The sequence below is a fragment of the Canis lupus genome, unplaced genomic scaffold (genome assembly GCF_011100685.1).
Source record: "Canis lupus familiaris isolate Mischka breed German Shepherd unplaced genomic scaffold, alternate assembly UU_Cfam_GSD_1.0 chrUn_S1397H1578, whole genome shotgun sequence".
NCBI classification, from domain to species: Eukaryota; Metazoa; Chordata; class Mammalia; order Carnivora; family Canidae; genus Canis; species Canis lupus.
Window position 1 is genome coordinate 1 of NW_023330226.1, and position 7,500 is coordinate 7,500.

The window sequence follows — 7,500 nt, forward strand, 5'->3', positions numbered from 1 at the left end:
GAAAGTTGTAGTTCTTACACTTGCGTACTATCTTGTTTATTTGTCGTCCTACACTCACCTTTACCCCCCCCCCCCCCCCCCCCCCACACCCCACCCCCCCCCCCCCCCCCCACCACCCACCCCCCCCCCCCCCCCCCCCCCCCCCCCCCCCCCCCCCCCCCGCGTGGAGCCTGCTTCTCCCTCTGCCTGCGTCCCGGCCTCTCTCTGTGTGTCTCCCGTGAATAAATACAGTTTATTTATTCATTTATTTTTTAAATATTTAATTTATTTATTCGAGAGAGAGAGAGAGAGAGAGAGAGAGAGAGAGAGAGAGAGAGAGATCGGGTGCCCGATCAATACAGTGTAAGAAATTAAACTTAAGAGTAAAAAAATGGAGGGCAGCCCCGGTGGCGCAGCGGTTTGGCGCCACCTGCAGCCTGGGGTGTGATCCTGGAGACCCGGGATCCAGTCCCACATCGGGCTCCCTGCATGGAGCCTGCTTCTCCCTCTGTGTCTCTGCCTCTCTCTCTCTCTCTCTCTCTCTCTCTCTCTCAATAAAAAAATCCTTTAAAATAATAAACAAACAAACAATGAATGAATGAATGAATGCATGCACGAACGAACAAATAAATAAATAAAATTTAAAGAGTTTCAAAAAAGAGAGTAAAAAAATGGAATGGAAAGATAACTTGGCGAGGAGGATGTGTGAACGTATGTAATGCCGCTGAGCGACTCTAGGCTTAGAAAGGGTTACAAGGTTCCATCGTAGGTGACGCCTGTCTTTTGGACCACAACCGAAACACAAAACAAGACCTCCTGTCCCTGGCTCAGAGTAAGGGAGTTCCTGGGTCAGGCTGGAGGGGGTTCCTGTGGTCCGCAGAGTGCAGAACCCCGGTTCAGCCATCTGGACTCTTTTCTTCCTGTCCGCGGAGACAGGCGTGGTCGCAGACGGCACACTCCTGTAAAGGCAAGGCCAGAAGGAAGAACTTCAGCATTTCTTTTGCTCTTCTTTTCTGTTCTTCCGGTTGTTGTGGTTCCGGTGTCGTTGAGCCTCAGCATTTCCAAGCACCTCGTAGGGGCAACCTGGGAGGCTCGCTGGGGTTAAGCAGCTGACTCTCGGTTTCGTCCGCCAGGAGGTGGCACTCTTGACTCGCCCAGTGAGGCCGCGGCGACCTCTGGAAGGAAGGTATCAGGCTCACGGTTTCCGAGGGGCTCGGGTGGCTCCCGAGAAGTGGATCTGAGTGTCTCCAGGCTGTCTGATCCTATCTGAGTCTTAGGATGCGATTCCAGGGGCCCCTGGCCCGCTCGGTCAATAGAGATCACTTTGACAAATGGACCCCGGGGGCCGGGGCCGGGGCCGGGGCCGGGTGGGGGGCGGGGGGGAGAAAGGGAGGGGAGGGAGGAGGGGAGGGCGGCGTGGGGACCGGGGGAGGTCGAAAGAAAGAAAAACAGACGCCATTCTACTCAAGGAAGGCCTTGGTGATACAGCGGATCCTTCCAACGGTGTCTGGTTGCAATGAGCACGGATTCCCACCGACCTTCTGAAGAGGATTTAACAATCGCCAAAAAAAAGGAAGATGACTCACTGAGAGTTTCTGAACTCTGTTCAGGGTTTCGTGGACCTCATTCAGTTCCACGTTGTTCCTTTCTGTTCGGTTTCCATGCAGCTTTTTCATTAGTTCCGGCAACTCCTACTGTATGTAGTTGGACAATCTCAGGGTGACCAGACACCGGGATTCGTCCAGAGTCCTTTCCGCGAATCTTCTGAAAAGTGGACCGCATTGTTGCAAGACCTTCCTAACAACACCTGCACGTGACAGGGAGGTCACCCACGGATGGACGTGCCTAAAGACCCAATGAGAATTCATTATAATGCAGTCGAGAGGAAAATCCGACCAGTTTCTGTCACACACACATACACACACACACACAACACACATGCACGTACGCAGAGCATTTAAACAGTTCGAATGTGGAGTGACGGCACTCTACCAGGACACGTTACAAGTTTAGGAATTTCATTTCCTGTTCGGAACACCGGCAGCATTCACCCACACAATGTAATCTAAGAGGGCTTATGGTTCTTTGTCTGACAGTGCTTCTCATGTGCCTTCCCATAGCAGGTAAACGACCTATAGTAGTCAAGAGACTCTATTTAGGGTTTGGCATTCTGGGATCCGCTGAGAATCCACGAACGGATGAAGGGACCAGTAGACAGACAGACAGACAGGCAGCCAACCAGCCAACCAAAAACATCTCAGAAGTTTTCAAGGCACATGCCTACAAAGGATCACGGATCATAACAAAACGGAAATCTTCAGTGTCTCTTTCGCCGAGGTGGCCCCTAGGAGATTCTACAGGTGCTTTTAGAGTTGTCCCCAAAATGAAGCTCCTTTACCGTGGAGAAGTTTTCACTCTTACGTAGTAGGGGAAGACCGGATACAAACGAACCCAAAAAATAAAATAAATAAGTAAATACCAAAAAAGTGAAACAAGAACAACCAAAAAAAAAAAAAAAAAAAAAAAAGGGAATCTAAAAACCTTGCTGTTCTGGGCAGGTAAAGGGAGAGACACACACACACACACACACACACACACACCCCCCAAAAAACAAACAAAAAACCCCCAACCAAACCACACCAAACCAAGCCAACCAACCAAACAAAAAAGCACCTTGTCTTTGTCTTTTCTTCTCTGTTCACACTCTTATCAAGAGTAGACTACCAATGCAAGAGAATCTCGCCATTTTAGCAGAGAGAAGAGCCAAATCTCAGTTGTACACCAGTGTAGTAGTAAAACCCACTTCTCCCAATCTCAGTCCGTCCTGACCACGCCTGCAATCCCTTTTCAAAGAGTCTGCTTCTGGGACGCCTTGGGTGGCTCAGCGGTGGAAGGTCTGCCTTTGGCTCAGGGCCTGATCCCAAGGGTCCTGGGATCCAGACCCACATCGGGCTCCCCACGTGGAGCCTACTTCTTCCCCTGCCTGTGTCTCTGCCTCTCTCTCTCTCTCTCTCTCTGTGTGTGTGTCTCTCTGTCTGTCTCTCTCTTTCTCTGTCTCTGCCTCACTGTGTCTCTGTGTCTGTCTCTCTGTCTCTGTCTCTCTTTATCTCTCTGCCCCTTTTCTCTGTCTCTTTGTCTCTCTCTCCCCTTCTCTCTGTCTCTCTCTCTTTCTCTGTCTCTGCCTCTCTCTGTGTCTGTCTCTCTGTGTCTCTCTGCCTCTCTTTTCTCTGTCTCTCTCTCTTTGTCTCTCTCTCCCCTTCTCTCTGTCTCTGTCTCTGCCTCTGTTTATCTCTCTGCCTCTCTTTTCTCTGTGTCTCTCTCCCCTTCTGTCTCTCTTTATCTCTCTGTCTCTCTCTTTGTCTCTCTCTCTCTCCCTGTCTCTCTCCTTCTCTGTGTCTCTCTCTTTCTCTATCTCTGTCTCTCTTTGTCTCTGTCTTGCTTTCTCTGTCTCTCTCTATCTCTCTGTGTCTCTGTCTCTGTGCCTCTGTCTCTCTTTGTCTCTCTCTTTCTCTGTCTTTCTCTCTGTCTCTCTCTGTCTCTGTTACTCTCTCTCCTTCTCTCTGTCTCTCTCTCTGTCTCTGTCTCTCTCCCATGAATACATAAATAAAATCCAAAAAAATAAAAAACAGAAAACAAAAAACAAATCTCAAAAATCTCCTTCATAAATCCCTTCTATAATTTCTTTTTCCATTCCGTCAGTCTTAAGTGTTCTTTCTCTAAATAGCCAGGCTTTGGGACGCCCCTGTGCCTCAGCGTTTGAGCGTCTGGCTTCAGCTCAGGGCGTGATCCCAGACTCCTGGGACCGAGTCCCATATCAGGGTCCTCGCATAGAGCCTGCTTCCCTTGTCTCTGCCTGTCCCTGTGTCTCTCGTGAATAAGTAAATAAAATCTTAAAAAAAAAAAAAAAAGCCAGAGTCATTTCAGGACAGATTCATTTTCTTTTTTATTTTATTTTATTTTATTTTATTTTATTTATGATAGTCACAGAGAGAGAGAGAGAGAGAGAGAGAGGCAGAGACACAGGCAGAGGGAGAAGCAGGCTCCATGCACCGGGAGCCTGATGTGGGATTCGATCCCAGGTCTCCAGGATCGTGCCCTGGGCCAAAGGCAGGCGCCAAACCACTGCGCCACCCAGGGATCCCCGATTCATTTTCTTTAACCACCACCACCACCACCCGTATTTTCATGCCTTGTATCTATTCTACATGTCTCCTACTATCTCACACACAGAGGTTGTTTTCCTTATCGTTAACCAGTAGTCTCGATTCCATGTGGCAGATTTTTTAAAATTGTACTTATTTTACACTTTTTGAGAGAGGAGAGAGAGAGAGAGAGAGAGAGAGAGAGAGAGAGAACTTTGTGAAGGGGGAAGAGAGGGAGGGAGGGAGACAGAGACAGAGACATAGGCAGAAGCAGGCTCCCCACAAGGAGCCAGATGTGGAAAGGGGTCCGGACTCGGATACCTCCCCCCCCGCCGCCCCAGAATTGGGCCCTGACCCAAAGGCCGATGCTCAACCCCTCAACCGCTGAGCCACCCAGGCGGCAGACTGTTAACTCCTAGAAACCTCAGTCTCTGGTGAAAAGTCAGTAGGAACCACGGGCACATTGTCTATCGTACCAGAAATCCTTAGATTGTCAAATGTATGAATACATGTGATAGTTTTTAGAAACACGTGTGTGTGTGTGTGTGTGTGTGTGTGTGTGTTTGTGTATGTATTGTTGGGCTGGCTGAGAGACAGGGGCACCCAAAATGGCGGACATCTCAAACTGGGTCAAAATGGCTGATCTTCCCGTCAAAGCATCCCTGACCACCACATCATCTCCAGTGAGTCAAAGCCTAGATGGGAAACCGAAACTTTCCATCCAGGAACCGCCCCCGCCCCCTCCCCATCGTCTGATACTATCCCCCCCCTACTCCCAGCCAATCACCTAAGGACACGGTGTTCCCTTGTCTAATTTGGCTAGGGACCCACCCGGATCCAGAGTCGGAACCAAGAAGGCTTCAAAACCCCCACAGTCCCCAACCCCGCGCGACTTCCCTGACTCTGGCCACCTCTCCGAGTCATGGAACCTCGCCCAGGAGCGCTCCCCATTAAAGCACTCTCCTACCTACTGCCTGGCTCTGCTGGTTTTTTATTTCTCCGCTGTTCATTTTGTAAAAACCTAACATGTAGGACACAATTTTTTTTTTTAAGATTTAAGAGAGGGGGGGGGGGGGGGCAAAGACACAGAGGGAGAAGCAGGCTCCAGTGCAGGGAGCCTGACGTGGGACTCGATCCCGGGACTCCAGGATCACGCCCTGGGCTGAAGGCGGCACTAAAACGCTGAGCCACACGGGCTGCCCTGTATGATACAATTGTGAAGGAAGCACGAAACAGGGGATCCCTGGGTGGCTCAGCGGTCCTGCAGGGTGCCCGCTTCTCCCTCTGCCCGTGTGTGTGTGTGTGTGTGTGTGTGTGTGTGTGTGTGATGAATTGTGAATTAAAATTAAAAAAAAAAAGAGGAAGGAAAAGAGAAACGAACAAACCAACCTGAAACACGTTTACTGACACACCCAGGTATCTGCAGGTTTCCTGAATCAGACAAAAGAGAAACACAAAAACTGAGGTGGGGGGAGGGGGGGGGGGAAGGAAGAAAAGGGCAAGGGGTGGGGGAGGAAAACACAACACCACAAAACAAAAAAACCACCTTGGGTGTCTTACTGACTCACACTTTAGTATTTTACCTTTCTGTTGGAAAGACAGACGCCAGGTATCCGATGAACTGAACCCAATTTATCAATTAAGCTAGTTACACCTTCAAAGTTCCAGGTCACCAAAGATTTGGGAAGCTATTGTAAAAGTTTAACCTATAGACTTTTATTTATTTATTTATTTATTTATTTATTTATTTATTTATGATAGTCGGGGGGGGGGGGGAGAGAGAGAGAGAGAGAGAGAGAGAGAGAGAGAGAGAGAGAGAGAGAGAGAGAGAGAAAGAGAGGCAGAGACATAGGCAGAGAGAGAAGCAGGCTCCATGCACCGGGAGCCCGACGTGGGACTCGATCCCGGGTCTCCAGGATCGCGCCCTGGGCCAAGGGCAGGCGCCAAACCGCTGCGCCACGCAGGGATTCCCCCCTTTTTTCTTTTTTTTCTTTTTCTTTTTTTTTAACCTGCTTGCTCGTCACAAGGAAAAGTACACGAGACGGACAAAATCGATCATTTGAAGTAGTTTCCGTGGACAAATCCTCAGAGGCACAACTCCACTAATCCGTTGAGTTCACAGCAAAGTTGAGTACGCCCGTCCCTCGGGGCCTGGACCCTCCGGCATGGGCATGGCATCCGGGTGGGTCCCGGTGGAACAAGGGGATAAGTAGTTCTCCTTTTCTTTTCTGTGCCTGTGGGTCTAAGAAGACACCACACGTGTCTTGTTTCTTTGTAATGAGGTGGCGGAAGGGTCTATCTCGATCACCACCATTCCAGGCCCACAAACTGTGACGGGAGCACAGCACATCCCACCGCCCACCCCAACGGCGGCGGAGGCGGGGGCGCGTGGGGACAAAACCGGTTATCCGTATGAAGTGTGACGGTGATAGGTAGCTCCCAGGACACGTCTTTTTACAGGAAACCCACAGGGACCGCGGATACGCAGAGATGACTGAGGCTGATGTGAATCCGAAGGCCTACCCCCTGGCAGATGCCCACCTCCCCAAGAAACTCCTGGACGCGTGTTCAGCAGTCCCGTAACTACAAGCAGCTTCGGAAAGGAGCCCACGAAGCCGCCAAAACCCTCTGTGGAGAGGCATCTCTGAGTTCATCCTGATGGCTGGCTGCAGACGCCGAGCCCCTGGAGATCATCCCGCACCGTCCGCCGCCCGCCTGCCTGCCTGCCGCGTGAAGAGAAGAACGTGCCCTACGTGTTCGTGCGCTCCAAGCAGGCCCTCGGGCGGGCCTGCGGGGTGTCCGGGCCTGTCCTCGCCTGTCCCGTCACCATCCAAGGAGGCTCGCAGCCAAAGCCGCAGATCCAGTCCATTCAGCAGTCCATCGAAAGGCTCTTCGTGGAAACCGCTGGCCTCTGTCCCACCCCTCACGGAGCCCAGCCCTCCCCCCTGGGGTTGTGTCTACCGTCTGCGTTCGCATGTAGTTTCTCCAGCTGCCTTCTCTCGTTCTTTTTTTTTTTTTTTTTAAATTTTTATTTATTTATGATAGTCACAGAGAGAGAGAGAGGCAGAGACACAGGCAGAGGGAGAAGCAGGCTCCCCGCAGGGAACCCGATGCGGGCACACGAGCCCAGGGTACCCCTTCCACCTCCCCAACCCCCGCCCCGCATCCAGCCCCGAGAGGAAGGCAGCCGCCCAACCACTGAGCCACCCAGGCGTCCGTCCCTCTTTTCCTTTCTCTTATCCGTCAACCTTCCAGCCTTCCGCCTCCACCTCCGCCTGTTCCTTCATCTCGGTTTCGTCCTGGAAAACAGGCTTTGTCCGTGGTTGCCTCCCTCTCAGCCCTCTGAAAGAGGTGGAGTGGGTTGGGCATCAGTTCTGGT

General features: G+C 51.2%; 1 long non-coding RNA gene and 1 pseudogene across 2 annotated transcripts in view; one reads left to right on the forward strand and one right to left on the reverse strand.

Annotated features, from left to right (window-relative positions):
- Positions 1–6,118: 6,118 nt before the first annotated feature.
- Positions 6,119–7,084, forward strand: LOC119878295 (annotated as a pseudogene). The gene has a single exon (XR_005386747.1). The product of XR_005386747.1 is annotated as an NHP2-like protein 1 (transcript).
- Positions 7,085–7,247: 163 nt separating this feature from the next.
- Positions 7,248–7,500, reverse strand: part of LOC119878296 — a 1,113-nt gene continuing 860 nt past the window's right edge. The window contains exon 3 of the long non-coding RNA XR_005386748.1: positions 7,248–7,463. This is a non-coding gene — a long non-coding RNA (uncharacterized LOC119878296). The remainder of the gene's footprint in view (positions 7,464–7,500) is intronic.